A 25,448-nucleotide genomic window follows, 5' to 3' on the forward strand; every position below is an offset into this window, starting at 1 on the left:
AAGTGCTTAATCAATGTTGTTTTTTAGTTGTTGGCATTTTTTAAAGGTACTATGTGCAAAGCATTGGTTGAATTGCTGTGTAGATTACCTGTGCTATCCATTAGTTCATGCTTTTGACATCTGTCTTTATAAGATGAATTTGGCACATGAAAAAATGGTACAGGTAGGCAGAAAAACATGTTGCACATGCAATGGTGTAAGTTACCTCTGATTTTCCGTGTGACCTCAAGATGCCATAAAAATTTAATTTGCAATTCAGAATTGTCAATTGCTGAATTCAGTTCACCAAAGAAAAAATTTATATCTAAGAAAGGGCAGCATAAAAAACATAGATATTCACTGTATATAGACAAAAGTTCACTTAATAAAAAGAATATCATCAAATATGGGTTGTCTGGTCTATAAAACATAGATGATGTGCCCATATAACTATGAAAGGGAAAGACTTTTGTATCATTTTGAAATGATACAATTTTATTGTATCATTCAAAATAATATTTTGAGGGTGCCTGGGTGGCTCAGTCAGTTAAGCACCTGCCTTCGGCTCAGGGCATGGTCCCAGGGTCCTGGGATCGAGCCCTGCATTGGGCTCCCTGTTCAGCAGGGAGTCTGCCTCTCCTTCTGCCCCTCCCTCTGCTTCTGCTTGCACGCATTCTCTCTCTTGCAAAAATAAATAAATAAAATATTTAAAAAATAATATTTTGAGTTATATACTTTCAAAGTGGTATATATGAGAGAAGTAAGGAGAGAAGAGTTAGAGATGAAAAGAAGAAGCACATGTAGTCACCGACCTAGTACAATTTTGTGTTACAAGTAGGTAGCCTCCCAACGAAATATCTTCTGGCCATAACACTAAGATCCTATTTGTTTGTTTTATTGGTGGAAACAAGGCATTCATATTCAACCTTTAAAACTACCAATATGCAAAATAGTAGTATTCCCACCTTATTGCAAAGGATATAAAGGCTCAAGAAGGCAATTATTTAGTGATATGTGGATTATATATGAAGCAACTGGGATTCAAACTTAAATCTATTTGATAACAAATCCATTTTCTTTTCACAGCATTACACCACCTTCCCTGGAAAGTGAGAACCATCTGGGTAAATATCACACCTTAATTTGTGTTTTTCTTTGTTTCACTGGCACCTAAAACAATGCTTTCACCAATCACAGGTACTTATTTGGAATTTTGTTGAAAGAACAAAATGGATAAAACAATGAAGAATTCCAGTGGCAAGAAGTTCACTGCCTAAAAGGCATTTAATTTCATGTTCATAGAGTTCTAAATCTTCAAAATTTTCTGTCATTGGATAATGCACGAAAATAAATTTGTGTTATGAAATTTCTCTTTGGCACCCTGAGGATGGGAACCATGTCTTATTTTGCTTTGTTTCTACAGCTACAGTGACTAGGATTTCAATGAATGTTTCTTGAGTTGATGAATAGCTTTATATGTGGGTCAAATAGAGAGCTAAGTATGAATAGCAGTATATTTTGCATTTGGGACATTGTATAATATTTTTCAAACGCAGATGTGCAGCATATGTTTTTACTTATAATGCAGAATGTCTTTAACATAATTGTACATTAAAAACCACTAATAAACACGGGCAAAAGTTATGGACTACTTAATGTCCATCAGTAAAAATAAAATACATCATGTCTGTATTTACTTCTATTCATTGCATCACAATTCATTTAGATAATAAGACTTTCACCCAAGGTAGTGGCCACATATAAGTAGGGTTTAAATTATTAAAAAATCAAACTAAGGAAGCAATAAGAAATACAGACATAATTTCTCTTTATCAACATCATTACAATCACTATTTTGATGTGATATGTGGTCTTAATAAGACTAGAAGCCAGCAGTTAAATAATAATATTTAGGCACAAGCAAAAAACAAGTATAAGGAAAATCCATAAGTGTATTTATTGCTGATAGCCTCACTTTATTATTTAAGTTGAATCGTATGAGGTTGTGATACTTGGTCATTTTTTGCCTGTAAAAACATCAATTTCATAGGGTTGTACAGAAAAATAAAAGGTATTTTGTTGTTGTTGTGTTGCTGTTGTTTTTTAATCTCTTGGGTTCAGAGTTGTAAAAACGGGATCTCAGTTCTGCTGTGGGGATTAAAGGACTGTTGGAACATAGTGAAAATTCAGTACACGGTAGCTATTATTTTTATTTATAATAAATTAGACCTCTAGCTATCATGTTGTCAAAAGAATACTCTTATTATGTGAAGGAACTAGCCTCCCAGCATTGATCTTTTTCTAAAATATACATTATACCCATATTGTTCTTCAGATGTTCTGAATATGAACTAATCCAGATAAAGAAAACTATGGACGTTACCAAAGGTTTAGTGTTTGACTTTCATTTCTAAATGTCACATACACACAAGAAAAAAAGATTTCCTTCAGGAAAATTCCTGAGAAGAAGCCCAAGAGGTTTCTTGCTCAACTCTTTGCCAAACAAAACCTCCAGACCTTTCAAAATTCATTTCAGATATACTCCCAAGGAGCACAATTGTCTGATCTGCACCTTGAATGGGTTATAAGCCACACTGACCTACATTGTGTATGCTGAGCGTGGATCTGAGACAATGTCAATAGAAGTTTTGTACATAACGCAGATTCAGAATGTACAAGGGAAATCTGCATAGGAGAGGAGTAAAATGCATTTTTGATTTAAAATGATGCCAGTGCCTCTAATTTTTCAAGTGTCAAGAAAATAAAATAATGAAGGCAGTATGAAGTACAGTTTTGCAAATTCATTAAACTGCAAATCAGTTATGAAGTCTAATCATATAAGAAAAATTATCAGGTCAGAAATAAGCAAAAATGGCCTTGACCTAATTAAACCATCATTGGTATAAATAATTTAGAGTTAGTTTGCTACTTGTCTCTCTGTTTTTCTCTCTCTGTTTACCAAAAGTGTCACTCAACAGCATATTCTGGGTTTATTTTCCAAGCACTGATTTACACATATCATGTTTTATGCATTTTCCCCATTTCCTTATAAGACATCTAGTTTTTCCTCAATAATGGGTCCTGTGAGGCATGTGGAAGATACCAAACCCAAACCCCTCTGCTAGTATCTGGCTCTACTCTGCCAAAGAAAGTTGCACTGGAATTATTTCTATGTTCTTTGTTATATGATTATTCAATTGGTTATTTCTAAAATGTCACCCTCTCCCTCCAAACCATTTCCTTAATGGTTTCAGCATCTGAAAAGAACATAGGAAGGAGCACATAGAACCAGTTACTTGCAAGATCTCAAATCCAGACAAAATCAGGTTCGGTGACTCACACTTTCAGTGTGGAATGGCTGCTCTGTTGCCTGGGTCATTTGCTAAGGACAGAAAATAAAATAGTATTCAAGTAGTCTCATGGCACAAGCAAACAAAGCTATTAAGTATGAACAGAACTGAAAACAACATTTTGCAGCCCCAGAGATCACAGCTTGAAATTAAGATGCATGGCTATAGGTAGGTGACACAGTTCAGTGGTGAGCTGTCTTCCATAGCTGGAATGACCGGCGCATCAGACAGGCAGAGGGCATGCCAAGCTCAGTGAAGGGAATGTGGCATGGGCAGACCTGGAAGAAACACACGATGTTGAATGTTAGAAAAGTTAAGAGTCATAAAGTACCTTAACAGTGAAAGCAATTTTAGTTTTTCCAAAGACGATCTCTACATTTGAACCACGTTTATATGCATTACGTAAACCTTAACCAAAGGAATCTTATTGGGTTAATTCATTGTCATGCATTATCACTACAGTAGGAATCTGAACAAGGAGACTTAGGACCATTAAATTAACCTAAAACCAGATTGTCAGTTCTGTGAGGCACAACCTTCATTTACTTGATCTATGAGAATGATTAAATGTTAGAACAGATGGGGGCCTGAGGGACTCTGGACTCCAGTTCTATCACTTTCTTTCTTTCTGCTTCTTCTTCTTCTTCTTCTTCTTCTTTTTAATGAAGAAATTGAGAGCAAGACTTGAAGTGACAGGGCAGGAAGCAAACTGACCCTTGGATAGTGTCCACTGCCACTTCCAAGACTGTAGTCAAATTTTCAGGTTCAGTCTTCTAAAATAGTTTGTTTGATATTCTTTTGCTGTTTTAAAAATCATGTGTAGGGAAAAATGTTGCCTATATTTAATATAACTATACCATCTTAATGTATCTTATTTATTTTATAAATGTGTTGATATATAGTATAATTATATATCATTGCTATATTAATATAATATACTCTGGGGTTCTAACAATCCATTTATATATATATATATATATATATATATATATATATATATAGGATCTAGTGGTCCCAAAGACACTTTCAGGGGTCTATGAGGTCGTTCCATTTCCAACTTCACATCTGTATGAGGCTAAATTTTCTTTATAAAACAACCTATACAACAGATTGAAATCAGAAGCAGATATGAGAATTCAAACAATTAGAGATTAGCAAAACTATAAGACAATGCTATTCTTCCTACTCAACTTGTTGTTTGGGAAATTATAGGGCTTTTTTTTATAGAAGTATGCTAGTTATATCAATATGTGATGGGGTTTTTTTGCTACTTTAATAAATAAGTAGATACATATATATTTTAATTTGTCAATTTTAATATCTAATACAATAAGTATCAATAGAAATAAACCATCTAAAACATCTTCCAAAACATCAATACTTTAGAACAATGTAAAGAGGTTTTGAAACCAAAAAGTTTGAGAACCTCTGGGCTAAATACTAGTTCATGAAGTGACCTAGGGTCAGGGTTCTTAGCCTGAGAGACTCCTACCCTGAATAGTGTGACTTGTTGCCCATCCAGTCCTTGGTTTGGGAGGGTTGGAGAGGGGCCTTCTACCAGTACAGAATGCAGAAGACAGAAGTTCACACAGAGAAGGAGCAAATGAAAGCCGGAATGCAATAAAGACATGATGAAGGAGCCAAGGACATGGCAAACAGATGAGAGAGGGAGAACAGGCCCATCCCGAAAAAGAAGCAGCGGGAGCACAGACAGTGGCCAGATCCCTGAGCGGTGGCCACACCCCTTCCTTGACCTTGACAGCACCACTAGAGGCGTTGAAAGTGAGCAGCTGTGTTTCCTTAGGGAGAGAATTCAACTTCCAGGGAGGCCCATGTGTGTGGCCACCGTCCCCCGCTCTTCCTTATTTTCCTGTGTACCTGTAACTCAAGCAGAACTGGGAGAAAACAAATCATAAACGGCACTTTAGTTTTGTGTCCCACTGATTTTTATACTTGCTTGTGCAGTCATTCCTCTGCTCCTGCATACAAACTCAGGCTTCCAAGCACTCTTAGCCATCTCTCACTTTAAACTGCAAACCTAGCCTCAATGAAAGTGGTCAAAAAGAAAAAGTCTAGTTGCCTGTGATAACCAGAACTCCAACTAGATCGAAAGCTACATCTTGTTTTCCCTCGCTTGCTCACCAATTTCAGATCCGCTTGGAACTAGCTTCTTGCAGTGTTGTAGTCTTTCTCCTTTTACCCACCTGCCCCTACTCCTCCTTGCCAGGCTTGCAAATACTTCTTTCTGACCTTTCCACTGTTACAACAGGGGTACCAACGTCAAGGAGTTTACTTATTCTGGGCCTGGCAAATATTTAAAGCTGATTCACACATGGGGACACTCTTATGGGCTGGAGATTTTTTAGCTGGTTTTCTCTTTGTGGAGACAGGACATCTTAAATCGGCCGCTGCCATTACTTTCTCAACCTCTGCTCCTTGGGATTTACCCCATACCCTGCTGGGGTCCTGTCAGGATTTTAAGAAAATGACTGGAGACTGAAATTTCTACCACCGGTTCCATGTTTCTTCCCCTGGATCATCTACTTTTGACCTGCCATCAAAGTGCAGTTATATCCCCTGCGATCATGCAGGGCTTCAGATGGTGTGTGTGTGTGTGTGTGTGTGTGTGTGTGTGTGTGTGTGTACAGAGTGGGGAGGTTGAAATTACAATCACTCCTTCCAAAAAGATCCTTTTTACTCATTTTACCTTTATGTACAGCTGCTAATGGTAACAGGTTTCAAAGTCATATAACTAGTTTCTGGTTATCTAATTCAAAACTTTGCTTTTGATGAGCACCTCCTTTGGAATGAAGTATCTATTAGAGATTGATGTCTTAGTCGAAGCTTTCCAATTTAAAGCCCTGTTGCACATCCTGATAATGAGCTTCCTCTAATTGAAGAAATCTGCTTTCCCTTGCAACATGAAAGAGTCTTTTAACATTAAATGTCTTATGGCATTAAATATAAAAATATACTCAACATTATGACCAGTACACACATAGCATAAATAAATATACATGGATTTATACACACACACATTCAGTGACACACCAAAATTTTCTCAAAATCTTCTAATTCTCTCAAACTTTATTTTTATCACACTTTTTCTTAACCCTCATTGTGATTATTCATTTCTAAACTCTTCTTTTTCTCTCTCAATATCAATCTTCTTCCTTTAGCTCCTTCCCTACTAATCCATTGTTTTCACTTCAAGCCACAAGGAAAAAATAAATCAGGAAAAATTTTCCTACCTTGGACCAAATCATAGTTACCAATATAATAGTGGATATATTTGGGGGAACTCAATCTTTCTTCTAGAGTTATGAGAGACCTTGTAGCTCAGGAAGCAGCCTGAAACAGCATTTAAAAGAGTATATACAGGGAACCACTATATTGAAACCTGTAAAAAACTTTTAAATATATTTTTTAAAGATTTTATTTATTTATTTGACAGAGAGAGACACAGCGAGAGAGGGAACACAAGCAGGGGGAGGGGGAGAGGGAGAAGCAGGCTTCCCGTGGAGCAGGGAGCCCAACGCAGGGCTCGATCCCAGGACCCTGGGACACGACCTGAGCCAAAGGCAGATGCTTAACGACTGAGCCACCCAGGTGCCCCTGTAAAAACTTTTAAAATGATCATCTCTCCATGTATTTTTCAGAGCATGGAGTGGAATTGAAGTCATCAAATTTTCTCAGCTAGCCTAGAACAGTAGCTGTGATATATTTCAAACATCTAAATTTGAAATAATTATTCTATCTTCTACATCCAACCACCTAAATTCTGTTTGAGTATTTTGATAATGTGTGATAATATGTTTTCTAGGAAGCAGGACAAAGTCTTCTATGTCCAATGATGAACCAAAATAAGTCACCCATGAAGGTTCATATAAAGATAAAGCTCACTTACAATAGACAAACAATGCAGAAGGGTGATTCTGCTTATATGCAAGCATGGGCAAACAAGACTTGATGTATTTACCTAGGGCCTAGTCAAGGTCAAAAGCTGTATAACATTTCGGCCCATCAACAGGAATCTCTTACTCTCTGTATTACTTTTCAAAGGCTGCCCTAAGTACCACTACTTGGTGCTGAAACCACAGAAGTATTTTCTCACAATTCTGGAGACCAGAGGTTCGAGACTGAGGTGTCTGCAGGTTGGCTTCTTCCGCGGTCTTTCTCTTTGGCTTGTAGATGGTTGTGTTTTTTCCTTGTGTCTTCACACGGTCTTCCCTCTGTGTCTGTCTGTGTCCTAATTTCCTCCTACAAGAACATCAGTCATCTTGCATTAGGGCCTACCCTAAAGACCTTGTTTTAATTTTTTTAAAAGATTTTATTTATTTGTTTGACAGAGAGAGAGACAGCGAGAGCAGGAACACAAGCAGGGGGAATGGGAGAGGGAGAAGCAGGCTTCCCGCTGAGCAGGGAGCCCAATGCGGGACTCGATCCCAGGACCCCGGGATCACGACCTCAGCTGAAGGCAGATGCCCAACAACTGAGCCACCCAGGGGCCCCAATCTTGTTTTAATTTAATGACCTCTTTAGAGACCTTATCACCAAATAGAGTGACATTCAGAGGTACTGGGGGTTATGACTTCAACACATGAATATTCGGGGGACACAATTCAGTCCATAGCACTCTCCCTTCAGTTATAGACCTATACTAACCTCCTTACCTATCCAAGTTGCTGGTACCTGGATCATAATCTTTATTTCTTCCCCATTTCCACCATCACTATGAATGACTTCAAGTTTATGGCTCCATCGCAGTGATCATCACCTGTCCTTCACTCTAGCAGTTCACTTCTACTGCTGGCTCCCAGGGGTAGCATTTACAACTATTTCACCACTGCATTTATGCATTCTAGAGCCTACTGTCCAACCAAAGCTTCTAACTCTTCTAATTCTCTCAAGCATTATGCTTATTACACCTTTTCTTCACCCTCATTTTGAGTATTTCTTTCTTAACTCTCTTCTTTCACTATAAATCCCCTTCTTTAATTTCCTTCTTTGCTGAGCTATTATTTTCAAACCACAGGAAAAATATATCAGACAAAAATTTCCTATCTTTTCTCCAACATATGGTCTGTTGAATATGTGTATTTGCTTTCTATTGTTGCATAACAAATTACCACAAACTTAGTGCTTAAAAAACTCCACAAATTACAAGTTCACAGTTTTCATGGGTTAGGAGTTCAGGTGAGCATTAGCTGGATCCACTGCTCAGGAGCTCACTGGACTGAAATTAGCATGTTGGCCAGGACGCCAATCTTATCTGAGGCTCAGGGTGCTCTTCCAACCTCACTAGTTGTTGGCAGAATTCATTTCCTCATTGCTGTCTAATGGAAGTCCCTGTTTTCTTATTAGTTATTAGCTAGGTACTCAGCTCCTGGAGGCATCCCTTAGGTCCTTGGCATGTGGCCCCCTCCTCTCAGATCATGGCAGTTTACTCTATCTTTGATGCTAGCAGAAGAATGTCTCTCTGACATTTATCTTCTTTTAAAGGGCTGGCCTGACTAGGTCTGGCCCACCCAGCATAAGTTTCTTTTCATTTAAATCAAAATCAACTGATTAGTAACCTAATGATGGGAATGATATCTCACCATATTCACTCTTCTGCTCACACTAAAGAGATATTATAAGGCATGTACATCACAGGATAAGACTCCTAGGAACTATCTTAGAATTCTGCCTACATTGAGATGCTTGGAGACATCACACAACTATGTGACCAGAAGCACTTCAAGAGCATGATATCCAGAAATTTATTATATCCTACCTTATTCAAAATAAGTTCAGTGTGCCTAAGGACTGAATAAATATTTATTTAATGTATTAATGCGGGATGAGTATTATACTGTGATTTAGAAAAACCAGATCTCATCCATATTCTAGGCCTTGGTTTTCCTTAAATTCCTCTCCAATTCTAATATAGAATGATTTTGTTCTTGTACATTTAATAAAAAGAAAGACCGTGTCTCTTGAAACAATAATAAAGTATAAATCATACCCTTTAAAATTAGTTTATACAATTTATATAAGTTAGTTTGTATTTATAGTAAAGAATATGAACATGAAAAACTTAGATCTCATTGTAAAATAGTCATTGGAGAACAAGAGTTATTAGTATTTATAAATTATTTATGGGCTTGTTATGTTACAGTGAGAGAGAAGCAGTATATAGGCATTAACCAATATGTAAGAATACATTAATCCCTTCACACTGTTTTGTAATTTATATATTTCATTCTTAGACTATATTATTACTGGAGGCAAAATCTATGTCATAAAAATTACTAGTTGTTTATTAAATTTAAAAAATTAGTTAACTAATAAGTGAGTAATTTGATGTTTAGAACACTAAAAAAGCTTTCAAAGGTAAGATATTTTCTTATGTATGATTTTCAATAACATTTGGAAATGTGGAAAGAGTTCCAGAGAGGTTTAGTGCTAAAGTACAAATTTTAGCTACAACCACAAAGATTGTTTTTGTTTTATTTTTATAAATTAGTACTAATATTATGATTAATTTTGACCCTTTTTAACCCAAGTCCTCTGCAGAAAATACAAATCATCTTACATGTTTCTGTCTGGAAGTCTTTGTATTAATTTAGTTCCGTGTCTCCATTTTCTTACTCTTCTAATGTAGAATACATGTTCATTTAGATGAAACATCATAAATCATCAGGATATTGCCCTACTTTTAAAGTCATAAAATAGTTCTTTTAACTAACGATTAAGGGGTAAAATAATGTGGTCCCAATTTGCCATTATAGAACAGCATACATTGTGTTTTAATCAAGTCAAAGCATCTCTTGTTTGCTGAACATACCCTAAAAATATCTGTACATGTAACCTTTCATTCTGTTTTCTCAAATACAAATGGATTCCCTCATCACTGTATTTTGAAATTTTAACCTTTCTAAGACCTAGCTCATATATCATCTCTTTCCTGAAGTGTCCTTAAACTTAATAACAAAAAGTGTGTTTCTCTTCTTTTGTATTTTAAAGCATATTGTTTCCAAGTTTCTTATAATACTTATTATTTGCTATGCACCATACTTCTTTACACATTTATAACTTTCTTATTGAATAGAAAGCTGTTTTTAAGATAACAGATTCTGTCTTTCAGGGCACACATTTTCATTAGGTAGCACAAAAGGGATTCAATAAATTATTTTTTAAATGCCAGTGTATAATAATCAATAATTGATTCTTATTATATGCTTGATAATTTGCATCTTTATCCATTCAACAACACAGATACTGTTATCTTTTATTTTATAGATAAGGCACAAAGTCACATATTAGTAAAAGGAGAGAGATTTGTATATTGACCTGTCAAATCAAAGCCCATGCACCACTTTCTAACTTAACTGCCACTCTGAAGAGTGAAGAAACAACTTAATAAAATGTAAATGAGTATTGAGTTTTTACTTCCTGAAAATGAATTTTTTGGTTTAGACAGACTTAAACCTCTTTTTAAACAGACACTGCCATCAGGTAACAATAATGCTCTTTACTATAACACTCAATGATGACTCACTGGTAGGTTCAATTTTTCTTCAAACTTTTTACAAATATCACAAACTCAGCTTATAGGCCATTATGTTAATACTAATAAATGAATAGGTGATTGTCCACTCAAAATATTAAAATAGAGTCATTTCTAGAGAAAATAAATTTGGAATAATTGGATAAAATATCATCTATACTCAATTTACATCACTGCAGACATAATAAGTATTTTCAATTTTATTCCATTGTTAGTTTTGCACTTGGAGTAATAGTTTGGGAGTGGTTTAATTGGCTTTAGTATCTCACAAAACTGTTATTTTAAATATTTCTGGGAAAAAAAAAAACCTGATAGGCTCATGACATCTAATGAGTTTACATCTTCTTTAAAAAAAAGTGAAACTAAAAATATGTTTCAAATGAAATGTTATGGGCATATGCATTTTCAGTAATACTGTTAAATATAGGTTTTTTCCTCTAAGTGCTGCCAGAAATACAGAAAGGAGCAAAGTGAGATTTATAAGGCACCTTGACACTATACCTCTCCAGTTAAGGAAAAGAGGTAGTGAATACTTAATATTTATGGAAAATATATATTTAGAGTGCAACAAGAATTTATCACTTTAAAAAACATGCCAAATTTTTGCTTCTGGGAAAATGGAAGACTTCTCCCTATTTTTCTCAGTTACTACAACTAAAATCTTGGAAATTGTGTATATATTAAAGAAAAAAAAATGCTACAAGGTGTAGAGAAGAAATCAGACAGACCAGTGATCTTGGGAAACAAGAAATGACACCATGGGGAGTTTCCTGGGTTTCCTTTTTGATTCATATATCCCAGTCTTGAAACTGAGGAAGCCAGCAATTTGGACACTCCAATGAGAGGAAAAAAAAAAAAATCTTGCCAGCCAAAAGACCAAGAAAAACAGCCTCGCAAGACAAAAACTACAGCAAAGTCTGCAGTCTTCATCCCAGTGTTAAGTCAGGAATCTAATTACACCCTTTCCAGGCTATGAAGAGACACCTAACACCTCCATGGGGATAGTGTTAGAGAAGACTCAGTGGGTAATTGAGACTTTCATTCCCACCTGGTAAGAGTGAACTTTCCCTTCCTTGAGGTGTCAGAGAACACAGGGAGTCTGGGCTTCCATCTCTATCCTGGTAAAAATAAGAAGCCCTTCCTGTTCCCTACTTGGGTAATGTCAGAAGAAGCCTAGTGAATCAGAACTTTCGTTTCTGCCTGTTGGTAATAAAGTTACCCCCCTATACCTACCCCACAGAAGCACCAGCGGAGGCAACAACATAGGGAGCAGTAACAAAGCAATCCCAGTTAGGGAAGTATCTGTGGAAACCTAGAAGTAGGGAGGCAGAACTCTCATTCATGCTCAGTTATAATGAGGAGTCTCTTCTATCAAGGGTAAATGGAGGCCTAGTGGGGAATGTGGACTTCTACCTCCACTGGCAGTAATAAGGCTCTACCCAATTGTCCCCTGTTACAGCAGGGTCAAAGAAAGCCAGTTAAAACAATAAGTTTAATTAAGATTCAGTCTCATAACAAAAAGGTCCAGATTTTAACAAAAAATCATTCCTTATACCAAGAATCAGGAAGACCTTCAACTGAATCAAAAAGATAATCAATAGACATTAACAACATGGTGATAGAAATGTTAGAATTATAAAGATCTTAAATCAGCCATCATAAAAATGCTTCCATGAGCAATTATAAACACAGTAAAAACAAATGAGAATATAGAAAATCTCAGCCAAAAGCCAGATAGTCTCAGCCAATAAATAAAAGATATAAAGAACCAAGTGGAAATTTTAGAACTATAAAATATGATAGCTCAAATTAAAATCCAACAGATGGGCTCAACAAAAGAATGAAAGGGACAGAGGAAAGAAATAATAAATTTAGAGAGAGAATAAAAATTACCCAATCTGAACAATAACAATAAAGACTGGAAAAAAAAAGATCCTTGTAAACTTGTAGGACTATAAGTAAAAAGATAACATTATGCCATCAGAAACCTGGAAGGGGAGAGGAAAGAGCTGAAAATGTACTTGAAAAAATAATGGTTAAAAAGTTTCCAAGGTTTACAAAAACATAAACCTACAGATTCAAGGAAGCTGAGTTAACCCCAAGCTGTATAAATCCAAGGAAGTCTAAGCCAAGATTCATTATACCCAAATTTCTGAAAACTAAAGACAAACAGAAAGAAAGAGGGAAGGAAGGAAGGAAGGTAGGAAGGAAAGAAAGAAAAAGAAAGAAAGAAAGAAAGAAAGAAAGAAAGAAAGAAAGAAAGAAAAAGAAAGAAAGAAAGAAAGAGAAAAGAAAGAAAGAAAAGAAAGAAAGAGGGAAAGAAAAGAGGGGAGGAAGGAAGGAAAGAAAGAAAAATTTTAAAGCAGCAAGAGAGAAATGACACCTTATTTGTGGACAGAAAACAATTTGAATGACATTCATTTTCTTATCAGAAACCATGCAAGTCAAAAAGAAAAGACAAACATTTTTCAAGTGCTGAAAGAAAATAACTTTAAGCCCATAATCCTATATTCAATGAAAATATGTCTCAAGAACAAAGAGAAAATTAAGGTGGTTTCAGTCAAAGGAAAACTAAAATAATTGTCATTAGGCCAACTCTAAAAGAAGGGCTAAAGAGAGCTTATTAAACTTAAAATATAAGAATAAAAGAAGGAATCTTAGAAATCAGAAGGTAGAAAGAACAATGTAATAAACATATGAATAAATACAATAAATTTCCCTACTTATCTGAGTTCCTAAATTATGTTTGATTGACAAAGCAAAATTATAACAGTCTAAAATGGTTCTAAATGAATTTAAAAAATTGTGTTATAAATGGAGAATAAAAAGATAAAAAATTAGGTAAGGTTTTTTATACTTTCCTTGAACTGGCAACACCAGTAGGGTGTGACAGTTTTGTATATATAAGGTATTAACTAGAGCAACACTAAGAAAACTATACTAAAAGATGCATTAAAAAACACTGTGGATTTATTGTCAATAAATTTATATTAAATTATAAAAATTTTCAGATAATCCCCCAAGAAAGTAGAAAGAAGAAAGCAGAAAAATGAAAAACACAGTACTAACAGAACATAAAAAAAAAAAAAAAGATCGACTTGGACTTAACCTGTAACACATTAATAACTACATTAAATATAAATAGTCTGCATACACCAAATAAAAGACAGAGATTGACAAAGTAGATTAAAAAGCATAACTCAACTCTAGGCTACCTACTAGACACTCACTTCAAGTATAATGATAGAGACAGGTTGAAATTAAAAGGATGAAAAAAGATATACTATGCAAACATTAATCAGAAAAATAAAATAAAGAGTAGTTATATTACTATCAGATAAAGTAGACATTGGGGCAAGTTATGAGACAGAAAGCTACATTATGAAATAATAAAAGGGTTAATTCACCATAAAGATGTAGCAATCCTACATATGTTTCACTAAACAATACAGCTGCAAATCATGTGAAGAAAAACAATACACCTAAAAGGAGAAATAGACAAATTCACAATTCTAATTGGGGGTTTCAATGCTCCGCTCTCAACAATGGTAGAACAACTCGACAGAAAAACAAAAAAACAAAAAATAAAGCAAGCCAAGCAATGAAAAACAAACAAAAACCGTAAGGATTTAGATGAACTCAACAACACAATCAATAGGATCTAACTGATATTTTTAGAATGCTCCATCCAGAATGCTGCAGAATACATATTCTTCTCAAGTGCCCCTAAAACTTAAACCAAGATAAGAGCACCTGGGTGGTGCATTTGGTTAAGTGTCTGACTCTTGGTTTAGGCTCAGGTTGCAACCTCAGGGTCCTGGGATGGAGCCCAGGGTTGGGCTTGCACTACGTGGAGTCAGCTTTTCCCCCTTCCTCCCCCTCTACCCCTCCCCTTACTCTTACTTGTGCTCGGGCTGTTTCTCTCTCTCTTTCAAATAAATTTAAAAAAATGAAATCTTAAAAAAAAAAAAAGCCACAAAAACCTTATACCAAGATAGTCCATATCCTGGGCCATAAAACAAACCTTAACAAATTTAAAAGACGTGAAATCATATAGACGGTGTCTCCTACCTTCCTGGAATCAAACCAGAAATCAGTAATAAGAGGATAACAGGAAGATTTCTAAGTACTTTAAACTAAATGAATGAACTGAACTGAGTGGAAATAAATAGAACACATAAGTGTGGAATTCAGTTAAAGCAGTGCTAGAGGGAAATTTATAGCATATGTACATTAGGAAAAAAAGGTCTAAAATCAATGATAAAAGCATACACCTCAAAAACCTAGAGAAAGGCAAAATAAACCCAAAGCAAGGATACAGAGAAACTAGATTATTTATACCCTTCTGGTAGGTACATAAAATGTTACTGCCACTTTGGAAAACAATTTAGCAGTTTCATAATAAATTAAACATTCAATGACCATCCTACCCAGCAATTTCACTTCTGTGCATTTACTCTAGAGATAAAAACTTATGTTCACATGAAAATCTGTACATGATGTTTATAGTAGCCTTATTTATCAGCCCCAAATTAGAAAAACAAAGCTGTGCTTTCAATGGTTAAACACACTGTAGTACATTCATACCATGGATTACTGCTCAGGATTAAAAAAGCAATAAACTATTGGTATATATAACAACTTGGACAAATCTCCACACAAATATACTAAGTAAAAAAAAAAAAGAATTAATACCTGTAGGTTAAATACTGTCTGATTCAATTTATATAACAGTCTTGAAATAGCAAAATTATAGAAATGAAAAATAAATTTTTGGTTGACAGTTTAAGACTGAGAGGGAAGCTATAAACGGCAACATGAGAGATGCTTGTGGTGGTGGAAAATTCTTCATCTTGACATTTCAATGTCAATATATTGGTGGTGATATTGATCTAGAGTTTTAAAATGTTGCTATTGGGGGAAACTGAGTTTTACTCTGTTTTATTGCTTACAACTCTATGTGAGTCTATAATTACCTCAAATATCTAAAAATATCATTTTGTTTAAAAAAAACGTACTGAGTGAGTTCTTTCAGGTGGTAATGGACAGTAAAGGGATCAAAAGAGTAACTCATCAAAGTAGTCTGAAGCTCTGTGCATTATACCAGAATTCTAGATGAAAGTCATTGGTTAGGGGTGCCTGGGTGGCTCAGTCGTTAAGCGTCTGCCTTCAGCTCAGGTCGTGATCCCAGGGTCCTGGGATGGAGCCCCACATCAGGCTCCCTGCTCCGCAGGAAGCCTGCTTCTCCCTCTCCCACTGCCCCTGCTTGTGTTTCCTCTCTCGCTGTGTCTCTCTCTGTCAAATAAATAAATAAAAAATCTTAAAAAAAAAAAAAGTCATTGGTTAATTTAGTAAGGAAGTTTTTTGGTAGTGTATGTGACGTTTAGATATTTATTTCATCAGAGGGTCCATGAATATGTAATTATGTTTGGACAATCACTCCTCATCCCCATAGAGTTCCCCCAAAAAACAGAAAAAAAAAAAAAAAAAACAGGGCAAAGTGACCATTTTACTGAGAAGCAAAGTATTTGAAACCTCCTGATAGGACATAGGATTAGTAGGAGGCCTACTTGGGTGGGACCTCTCTCCTAATCCTTCAATCAGATTTTGAGGTCATATCACCTTAGGTAATCCTTGAAGTATGGATGAGCACACCCAAGGAACCATGAACCCCTGAAGAAATGAAATAGGGAGGAGAAGGTACATATATGACTTCACATGAACAGTGATTCTGCTTGCAGTACACGTGACTGAGATCTGGTACTATTACCTAAATAGCCATTTTTCCATGGGGAAGAAGCTAGAAAGTTGGTAGGGTAAGAGTTCCTACACAGTTGTTTGAATCATGACAGTCACAGTTGGACTAATTTGACTGGAATTTTCACTTACAATCAGAGCATTTGTCATCAATTAGACAAAATGATAAAAGAATGAAAACATCTAGTACACAATTGCTCTTCCATTACCCAGTTACTGTAGTGGATACTTGTAATTTTGGTCTCCTCCTCATGGAAATGCCTTATCATTTGGAAGTAATACCCCATGCAAGGAGAATCAGATGACTTCAAGTATCTACATTAGAAAGCCAAGTATAGTGGTACAGTTCTTGAACTGACTGCAATGGAGCAGTTCAGGAACTCAGGGAATGTCCAGTGGTAGTGCTGCTGGAGGCAGGTGGTGACCGGAAGAAACATGCCTAAGACATAATCTCAGCTGTGCTTACTCCCTTTTGTCTCCACCTCTTCTGAAAACCAGTTCTCTAGCCCTCGCATTGATATTTGTACCATTCCAGAGTCACCCCGTGCATTTACTTTTTGTGTAGGTTTACCAGAGATGTTATGACAGGTATATTATTAATCAGAGGACAGGCAATGGATGCTCAAAGAATCTGGAAATAGTTATCTTGCCCAAATTTGGTCCTGAAGCTAAACAAAATCGTGTTGGTTTCTTACAGACCATGACTTTCAAGGATGAAATTCAGCAGACTATGACTTTACAGATGCATTTTCTAATTCAGTTATGAACTGTGTTCTTTAGGAATAAAGTGTCCTTCACCTTATTAGTATTATAAATACTACAGCATTTATAATACTGCAGCAATATTATATTACTAAAATAATTATTTACTATACTAGAAATAATAATAATAATTATTATAATGAGAGAAGCCTGACTTGAATCACAATTTTAGACCGTTTTTGGGCATTCATCCCAATACTTGGAGGAGTTGTTAAACCCAAAGTCTCTTACACTATGAGGAAGCGAGATCCTTTGGGAAACATTCTGAAATCATATCAAATATACACTTGGTGAACATTCCTCCTATCCTTCCTTAGAGATCAGTAATCCTCCACTAGGGGAGCTCTGTATTTGGAAATAGGAAATATCCAAACCTTTTGAAAAATATTGATCACTAGCTGTGAATTAACAGAATTTTCCTAGGGATATAGAATTCCACTGAGATCTCATAGCAGAGTATGGACTCATAAATGTTAAGCAATTATTGGAATTTGGGTTCAGCTGAACTGTGAACATTTCTTTAATATTTCTCCAGAGTAGAGAGGCAAAATAAACATGTTTAGAATTCCCTCCTCCAGGGAATTTAGGAGATCCCCACTTTGGCTCTCTGAACAGTATGATAATAAAAAGGTTTATTTTGGTAGAAAAGATGAAGTGGGAGTATTTGGTAGAAAATGTCAAATAGAGTCCCCTTTTCTACAAAAAGAATGGTAAATCACAAGAAATTTTTAACATTATCATTAGTGACTTAAAGATACAAAACAGTGATTCCTATCACAGTTCTGCTCTACTCAGAATTTGAACTGAGTACAAAATTTAATGTGTCACGAAAAATAACACTAGACATTAGTTACTTAATCAGAAATTAATCTGATTATAGCTGCTATGCCTGAGTTTGTTTCCCAATGAATACAACTCTGGGTAAATGTTACACAGCTTTTGATTTGAAATTAGTTTTTCCCTAGTCTATTAAATAAAAAGTACCAGAAGCATTATGCATTTGCCTAGAAAGAGCTTTGCTCTACCTTCACCATCTTGCTTCAATGTGTTTCATATCCTCAGCTCCGGAGAAAAAAGGTAACCGTCTGATAATTTCACAGTAGAATATAGTGGTTCTTAGAATTAATGCCATCATTCTGAGAGGAATAATTAAACAAGTCATGGAAATATCCTGAATGACTGGGTATGACCTGGCATACGGTAGAAGTTAGTTTCTCTTTTCCTGAGTAACATGCTTTTATTTTACCACGATTCATATAAGGAAAGATAAATAAGCCAATGTACATTTCCAATCTGACAGAGCAATCTAACAAGTTTTTATGATATTTAGGAAAAGAGATACATCAATTACTAAGTGATGGATGTTAAATTTTATAAAAACACAGGGATCTGCCAAAATAGTGAAGTGATAGAAGGAATGCAGAGACAATCAGGCTATCCCCTCAAAACAGAATATGCATTTTGTATCCTTTCATTATTTATTTAAATGTTTTTATTTTATTAAAAAATGTATTTAATATATTCATCACAAGGGCTCAACCAGACACTTAATTTTAAAAAAGAGAAACAGGGGCTCCTGGGTGGCTCAGTCCATTAAGCATCTGCCCTTGGCTCAGGTCATGATACAAGGATGATTCCAGGGTCCTGGGATCCAGCCCCACACTGGGCTCCTTGCTCAGGAGGAAGCCTGTTTCTCCCTCTCCCTCCATCTACCACCTGCCCCCCTGCTTGTGCTCGCGCTCTCTCTCTGTCAAATAAATAAATAAAATCTTTAAAAAAAGGTAAAAAAAAAAAATGACACCCCAGCTTAAGATACAGAGACCTGTGAGAAATGAAGGAAAGTATAAACCATGTAAGGATAAATTAAACACAATACAAAGAGAAGGGCTAGAGAGTCAGTGTTCTTGACTTTGACCTGCTTTGAGTAGATTTCTTGCAGTTACCTCAAAACTGCGGAGGTTTTTTCAGAGCTCAGCAGCCTGTGTGTTCAAAGGCTATGAATGTTGGGTTCTCCTAGCAGTCTCTGGATGGACAGCAGGATGCTCCTGATGTCCTACCAGGCAGCCACTTGTCCTGCAGGATGTCCAGGCAGATGTTACCCTGGTTGTCCACGTTGGGGTGGTAGCAGGGTGCAAGGAACTTTGCCATGGGCGTGTTCTAAGGGTAGCCACTGGGGAACTCCAGAGACAGCTTATACCTCAGGTCTTCCTATACTGTGCAATCTGCTCCATGGATGGTCCCTACCCTTTTAAAAAGTTTGATTCGGGGAAGGCAGAAATTCCTGTCACCAGACATCGTGAGGGTCATCAGCTCCTGGCCCACAGTGTCCTGGGCTGGACCCCCCACTGGGCTGGGCTTCTTTGCAGCAATGGCCATGCTGGGTCTGGGAGGCCATCGGGGGGTAGGGGCAGGGAGATAGGAACTCAAAAAGCATGATTACAACTGCTTATCTTTTTTCACTTAAGAAGAAACATTTGGTGGTATTGCAATATTTTCACATTTGAGGTTCCAGCTTTGAATGTGTGGTGATCTATAACAAACTTGTGTTGGTATATCCTGCAGGGCCATCTGTAAATTATGCTCATTTTTTTTTTCTTTTTTTCTTAACATGAGTATAGATCTTCCCAGGAATAGTGCCACAACACTTTGGTGTGATTCTGAAACTAGAAGGGATAAGGTGATCCTCACAATGATGTTTCTCCCACTTTTCCTAGAAGGAGGTGAGGCCTCATTTAAAGATCCTTAACAATTCGCAAGTAATTGGCTGATGGTTTATCCACAGTCAAGGCACTTGGAGTGATTTTGATGGGTTTTACAAAAAAAAGTTTGCAGACAGATATATGGATTTAACTTTTAGAACAGGCCCAGAGTGTAAGAATATCTGGGAGCCATGTCAATATGCTGTTTTTAAAAATGCCTAAACTTCAGGAAATCTTGTTCATAATTAGAGTGAGACGATACATATGTTGTGGAAGTCAATACTGTTTCTTCCCGTCTTTACCTTAGCGCCTATGCTCACTCAACAGGCTCATGAATAAATGGCCAGAGATGCCAGGGGTAACAGGTTCCTAAATGCCATTGTTACCACAAACGTGATTGCTCCGTTTGACAGCAGCAGGAAACAAGTCCGATTCTCTAGGGCAGTGCCTCTCCCATGGAGACCAGCCCAGTGATACTGATGTGATCATTTAAATCTACTAGAGTCTTGGGGCAGTAAAACATTTTTTCTTTACTGATATAGACACTGGATTTAGATTTACTTTTCCTGCCCATCAGGTTTCTGCCAGCCCCACAATATGTGGACTACTTGAATGTCTTTATCCATTATCGAGGATATCACAAAATATTTCTTCAAAGGAATTAATTTTAACAATGAAACAAATAAGGTATTGTTTCAAGCTCATGAAAGCCATGGTCTTCTCTTATATCGTATTTCCTAGAAATAATTGGACTTACAGAATGATAGAATACCTTCTTGCCATTCCTTCACCAGCTTTGAGACACTTGTTTGAATTGCTTTCATGATGAATAAAGCATATGCTTTTAACCAGGAAATAATATATGTTGTTTCTCCAAAGTCAAAAAACTGTGTCTAGGAAACAGAGGATGGAAATAAATAGGAGTGTCGTCTGTCATAATTGTAACTAATGACTTACTTGAGGAAATTTCACTTTTTGTATCCAAGACTGGGTTCTGCTGGTCTAAGTACTGGTAGAATTCAGCTATGAAGATGGTTCCCAATGATCCATACATCCTGGTATTTAGTGTCCCCGTGTGATCCCTCCCCCTTGAGTGTGTGCTAGACCTAATGCCTTGCTTGTAATGAATAGAATACATCAAATGTGGTGGGATGCCATTTTCTAGCTTACGTTAAAAAAGATTCTGGCTTGGGGCACCTGGATGGCTCAGTCCATTAAATGTCTACCTTTGGCTTAGGTCGTGACCCCAGGGTCCTGGGATTGAGTCCTACATAGGGCTCCCTGCTCAGCGAGGAGCCTGCTTCTCCCTCTCCCTCTGCCATTCCTCCCACTTGTACTCTCTGGCTCTCTATCTCTCTCTCAAGTACATAAATAAAATTTAAAAAAAAGATTCTGGGGCGCCTGGGTGGCTCAGTTGGTTAAGCAACTGTCTTCGGCTCAGGTCATGATCCTGGAGTCCCAGGATGGAGTCCCACATCAGGCTCCCTGCTCATCAGGGAATCTGCTTCTCCCTCTGACCCTCTTCCCTCTAATGCTCTCTATCTCTCATTCTCTCTCTCTCAAATAAATAAAATCTTAAAAAAAAAAGATTCTGTCTTCAATTTTGCTTACCTTTATTGCTCCTTTCCTTGCTTCTGATGGAAGATGGATGCCATGTTGTAAGATGCTCTGTAGAGAATGCCACATGGTAAGGAATTGAGGTCCTCAGTCCAGCCGCCTATACGTGACTGAATTCTGCCAATAACTACATGAATCAGCTTAAAAGTGGATCTTCCTTCACTAGAGACTTCATATAAGACTCCAACCCAGCCAATACCTTGATTGCAGCCTTATGGGACACCCAGGTAAGCTTTACCTGAATTGCTATAAGATATGAGATAATGAATATTATTGTTTTAAGTGCCTAAATTCAACAGCTATTTTTTTATGTATCAATAGATAACACACAAAGTACCCAAAAGAGAAATACTTTCACAGGGTTCATAACAGTAGTTGTTGAATACTATTTTGAGTTTCACATGATTTTCGGCAAACAGACAAAAAGAAGGTTAGGTTTTGGCTGGGAAAATGTGAATATAACATAAGTAATGTAGAAAGAAAATTATAAATACTAAATGATTTATAATCAGTTCTGTAAAATGAAACTATAGCAACTAATCATATTTTCTTTCTTGCTAAAAATGCATATTTACATATTCTATATAGATAATTTTACTTTTCTTTGTCTTTACCAGTATAAGAGGTTGTTGTTGATAAACTTTATAGGTTCTTTCCCCCACTCCAACACACGCACACGCACACACACACACACACACACACACACAAGTTTCAGAATATTGAGGTGGGAATCACAATAGGTGTAGGGAAGAAATGTATATTAATCAGAGACAAACTATTGAGTGTTTCTCTTTGGGACCAATGTAAGTGTATATAAGATTTAGTGTTGCCTTATGCTAGAGTATAGAATTATTTTTTGAAATATAATGTATGAAGAAAAGTATTGTAGATATTGAGCAACTAATGGAGTAGATTACATGGGCATTTATTTTATTTTTTTTATTTTTTAAAGATTTTCTTTTTAAGTAATCTTTGCACCCAATGTGGAGCTCCAACTCACAACCCTGGGATCAAGAGTCACATGCTCTACCAACTGAGCCAGCCAGGCACTCCCATGGGCATTTAATCTGCCCAGCATCCAAACTTACTTTTATTTGCTTGGGACCCAAAAAGAGTTTAATGGCAAAGCCCTGCTTTCCACAATGGAAAACAGGTGGATGGTCTCACTTTCAGTTTGTTGGTAGCTGTGATGAGGTTATATGACCAAGTCCTAGCATAAGTTCAGATGTGTTAGTATATGATTTTGAATCTTGAGAATTTGCCATCAAGCCCAGAAGAGAATTCAGAATTGTTCATGCGCACCCATTGTGTAGTCAAGAAACCTGTGAGTTTGGCTGGTGGAGACTTTCTGAGATGATTTTGCTGGGCATTTCTGCCCTCATTTTCTGACTTTGGTACTCCAGCACTTTCGTTTACTCTGTATTTCAATATTCCTTGAAAACATTTTGTTCAACTTAAATTAGCCATTGATAGCTTTTCTTTCTTACAAATACAAAGCCCCATTGATAAAAACAGTAACAACAATAACAAAAAAACCCAAACAATAACAACAAAGATACTTACCCATCATTCAAGACAAAAGGATCAGTTGGAAAACACATTTCAAAAAGACAAAAGTTACTAAAGATTACCAAATAATTTTAACATCATGATGATACATGGAGGAAACCGCAGAAAAAAAAATGGGGACTCTAGTTAATTAATACAAAGAAAGCAAATAGAAAGAACAGTCCATTATTTTAACTTAGCTCAAAATATGTATATATTTCCCTTTTGCTGGGCACACTGCTAGGTGCTTACTGATGTGATATCTTATATAATAGTCTTAACAACCATATGAGGTTATTCTAAAATGAACAAATGAAGGGTACCTAACTGGCTCAGTTGGTGGAGCATATGACTTTTGATCTCAGGGTTGTGAGTGTGAGCCCCACGTTGGATGTAGAAGTTACTTAAAAATAAAATCTTAAAAAATAAATAAAAAGAACAAATGATTATCTGATAGCTATGTGGCTTTATTATAACCAGTTGGTTGATAATGGAGTGAAGAACATGATTTTGATTATATCTCTGAATCTAACTTTTTTTTAATTTCAGAAAACTCCAAAAATGAGATATTTTGCCACAATGACTAAGTAGCAGATTGTTGCATTGATTATCCAAATAGCAGTCTCCCTGTATCCTTTGAAAAAATACTTTTCAGCAACTTTCATTAAAAGGTGAAGTTTATTTCTTACCCCTTACTAGGCTGAACTTATAATTCATTTTGATCCATAATATATGGCAAAAATGGCATTGTGTTATCATTTTAGTTAAGTCATTAGTCATTTTGACCATTGGTCTTGACCAAACCTAGGTGCAAAATACATGCATGTATTTTTCCTCCCTTGTACCCCTGAGACCACCATTTGAACAAACTTTGTCTCCTTGTCCTTGAGACAAACCATCTAGCTGAGGCGACACTAGAACAGCTAGAGACTATCCCCCCTCCAGCTAACAACCAATATACAAGTGAGCCCAGCCTAGATCAGCCAAGTTCAGCCTGAACCAGACTGCATAGCCAAATCATAGATTCATGAGAGATAATAAATAGCGATTGTTTCAAGTTACTAAGTTTTGGAGCAGTTTGTTACAGTCTAATAGTTAATACAAGCATTAATATCTAGTATTCATAAATGTTTTAAAACACTATTATGCCTATTGGATCATCAAAACAAGTATATGACCTCTGCAATCTGCCTGTTATGAATTAAACACCTTGAGTTACTCCCATAATTTTATGATTAATCAAAACCAATTTAAATAACCAAACTCATTAAAGAATTAGGATATTTTTTATATTTCTGAGAATTATGTTAAAAATCTATATAAAACAGATTTCCTTGGGTTGGGATCAAAGAAAGAAAAATACATTCAGTCTATCCAACAACAGAAATAATAGTAATTAGTAATATTTATTAAATGCTTAGTCTGTAGCAGACTCTATGCTAAGTACTTAGTCTTCATTCTCATTTTTAACCTGAGTGAAACTCAATCTGTACTTTCTACAGGGAATACATACATCCTCAGGGTCTAGTCTGATTAAGGATAAACCCACAGAGCATGAGCTGTCACACCTCATCAGCGTCAGTTTGCAGACTGCCAATACCCAGAGCTGGGCTGGGATTTGGCAGCAGCAGCTGAAGCACCTAGGAAACAGAACTTCAGGGAGCATCTAGGAGTAGAGGCAGCAGGATCAAGTTTCTACACTAACTTGTTCATGGAAGAAGGAGTATGGAGATGTCTGGGGTCCATTGGAGGGGTTTCCAATTTTCCTAAAACTTGAAGTACCCAGCTATGGGAAGACATTCAAGTGAGGCTTCTTTCTAGGTCTCAGGAAGCTGAACTATGCTTAATGAGGTCCCAAGCTAAGACACTGGCCACTAGAGGAAGAAGTTGTCCCAAAACAGAAGGAACAGCCCTTTTTACCCTCTGTTTGTGTATTCTTACTTACCTTCTTCAGAATCATCTGGGAAATATGTTTAAAAATGCAGATTATTCGGGGTGCCTGGGTGGCTCAGTCGTTAAGCGTCTGCCTTCAGCTCAGGTCATGATCCCAGGGTCCTGGGATCCAGCGCCGCATCCGGCTCCCTGCTCCGGGGGAAGCCTGCTTCTCCCTCTCCCACTCCCTCTGCTTGTGTTCCCTCTCTCTCTGTGTCTCTCTATGTCAAATAAATAAATAAAATATTTAAA

General features: G+C 36.5%; 1 long non-coding RNA gene across 1 annotated transcript; it reads right to left on the reverse strand.

The window, feature by feature from the left end:
• Window positions 1-1,941: 1,941 nt before the first annotated feature.
• On the reverse strand, window positions 1,942-25,448 carry LOC141369990 (uncharacterized). Its single transcript, XR_012373616.1, has 3 exons — window positions 25,210-25,448; window positions 21,711-21,833; window positions 1,942-3,607 (listed from the first exon to the last, which is right to left on the reverse strand). It is a non-coding gene; the product is annotated as an uncharacterized lncRNA (long non-coding RNA).

Source organism: Callorhinus ursinus, unplaced genomic scaffold (genome assembly GCF_003265705.2).
Source record: "Callorhinus ursinus isolate GAN/ISIS: 27379988/994484 unplaced genomic scaffold, GSC_fseal_2.0 scaffold1, whole genome shotgun sequence".
Classification (NCBI taxonomy): Eukaryota; Metazoa; Chordata; class Mammalia; order Carnivora; family Otariidae; genus Callorhinus; species Callorhinus ursinus.